The sequence below is a fragment of the Pieris rapae genome, unplaced genomic scaffold, assembly GCF_905147795.1.
Source record: "Pieris rapae unplaced genomic scaffold, ilPieRapa1.1, whole genome shotgun sequence".
NCBI lineage: Eukaryota > Metazoa > Arthropoda > Insecta > Lepidoptera > Pieridae > Pieris > Pieris rapae.
In genome coordinates, this window is record NW_025551550.1 from 15,001 (window position 1) to 17,500 (window position 2,500).

Sequence of the window (2,500 nt, forward strand, 5' to 3'; positions counted from 1 at the left end):
GTACACGTCCTAAAATGAAAACTAACTCTCGACGCTCTACTAGAAACATACGACATACTACTCCAATGCCGACGCGGACTATTGCTCTCGGTATAGATGTGGAGCGAAACAGCCGTGCGCACCGAGTCGGACGGAGGTTCTCGCTGCCGCGCATCATCGTGTATTACTCGCGATGTTTCTGTGGAAGAACACAAACGCACGAATGTGTGTGCGTGTTTGATTATTTTTATTTTTCTTTTTAATATATATATATATATACATATACATACTTACGTGCGCTTTGTTGCACACGGTGTGTTACCTATATATTATTTATCACCGCGTTCGCAGACCGGACGGTGACATTCAGCAAAATCCGCTCAAAGTGTGATCTTTGTGAGACTGTCTCGCCGGTGTTATCTGTGATTATAAAAGAATTACGCTTTCAGGCGCCACCCAAACTCGGGTCGCCGAGCGTGTTCGACACGTGCGCGGTCGCTGCGGCGGCCGCAATTGGAAATAATGTTTGAAAGAGGACGCATACGCGCCCATCGTCGAAACGGTGTGCGCAGCGTCGTGTTGGAATTTGTCCCTCAAGCTCCGGGCGTTGATCGTATCTAGTGCGAATACAACATATGTATAATGCCAGCAGAGTTTTTAATATGTTTACAATAACGTATTGAATAAAAATTGAGAAGTTGCGTTTAGATGAATGTTCAATTTTCAAACTGCCAAAACACATCGTCGTCGACGTCGTCGTCGTCGTCGTGTTTGACGCAGTTTTATGTCCCTCACAGTGGTCGAGCAGCGTTGTACATCACCTCGTTGCGAGACCGTGACGGGACGGCCGCTCGTAGACCGGTCAAAGTATGTCTATCGAATTGAAGCGCGAACGTCGCGTCGTTTGTAAATTCGACGCGTTACGTTCACGCGTGTCGAGTAACGCGCGCAAGCGCGTCTCGACGCCGCCGAAGCTACGGCTCGCCGAAGCCGCGTCTCGCGCGCGGCGTTAGGCGAGTCGTTTGCGTAAGCAGCTCCCTGGTTGATCCTGCCAGTAGTTATATGCTTGTCTCAAAGATTAAGCCATGCATGTCTCAGTGCAAGCCGTATTAAGGCGATACCGCGAATGGCTCAATATATCAGTTTTGGTTCCTTAGATCTTACTCAGTTACTTGGATAACTGTGGTAATTCTAGAGCTAATACATGCAATCAGAACTCTGACCAGTGATGGGATGAGTGCTTTTATTAGATCAAAACCAATCGGCGGAGGGCCTAGCGTCCGAAGTCGTTAATTTTGATGAATCTGGATAACTTTTGCCGATCGCATGGTCCAGTACCGGCGACGCATCTTTCAAATGTCTGCCTTATCAACTTTCGATGGTAGTTTCTGCGACTACCATGGTTGTCACGGGTAACGGGGAATCAGGGTTCGATTCCGGAGAGGGAGCCTGAGAAACGGCTACCACATCCAAGGAAGGCAGCAGGCGCGCAAATTACCCACTCCCGGCACGGGGAGGTAGTGACGAAAAATAACGATACGGGACTCTTACGAGGCCTCGTAATCGGAATGAGTACACTTTAAATATTTTAACGAGGAACAATTGGAGGGCAAGTCTGGTGCCAGCAGCCGCGGTAATTCCAGCTCCAATAGCGTATACTAAAATTGTTGCGGTTAAAAAGCTCGTAGTTGCATTTGTGCGCCGCGCTGTCGGTGCACCGCATCCGCGGTGATACTGACACGTCTGCGGAGCATATCGTCGGTGAGCCGGCGGTAAAACGCCGGTTCAATATCAAAATCCTATCGCGGTGCTCTTCGGTGAGTGTCGAGGTGGGCCGACAATTTTACTTTGAACAAATTAGAGTGCTCAAAGCGGGCTCAAAATGCCGCTTGAATATTTCGTGCATGGAATAATAGAATATGATCTCGGTTCTATTTTGTTGGTTTTCAGAACTCCGAGGTAATGATTAATAGGGATAACTGGGGGCATTCGTATTGCGACGTTAGAGGTGAAATTCTTGGATCGTCGCAAGACGAACATCAGCGAAAGCATTTGCCAAAGGTGTTTTCATCAATCAAGAACGAAAGTTAGAGGTTCGAAGGCGATTAGATACCGCCCTAGTTCTAACCGTAAATATGTCATCTAGCGATCCGCCGACGTTACTACAATGGCTCGGCGGGCAGCTTCCGGGAAACCAAAGATTTTGGACTCCGGGGGGAGTATGGTTGCAAAGCTGAAACTTAAAGGAATTGACGGAAGGGCACCACCAGGAGTGGAGCCTGCGGCTTAATTTGACTCAACACGGGAAATCTCACCAGGCCCGGACACCGGAAGGATTGACAGATTAACAGCTCTTTCTTGATTCGGTGGGTGGTGGTGCATGGCCGTTCTTAGTTGGTGGAGCGATTTGTCTGGTTAATTCCGGTAACGAACGAGACTCTAGCCTGCTAAATAGGCGTCGTCATTCAAGGTGTGCGCGACTCTCGGGGAGCGCAACTCACTGGCGACGTATTAAAATTCT

The 2,500-nt window shown here is 48.7% G+C and overlaps 1 non-coding gene across 1 annotated transcript in view; it reads left to right on the forward strand.

Moving 5' to 3' along the window:
- The first annotated feature begins 1,014 nt into the window (after positions 1-1,014).
- The window catches only part of LOC123690638, a 1,906-nt gene continuing 420 nt past the window's right edge, over positions 1,015-2,500 (forward strand). Inside the window, exon 1 of the ribosomal RNA XR_006751241.1 lies at positions 1,015-2,500. This exon is cut by the window's right edge and continues 420 nt beyond it. This is a non-coding gene — a ribosomal RNA (small subunit ribosomal RNA).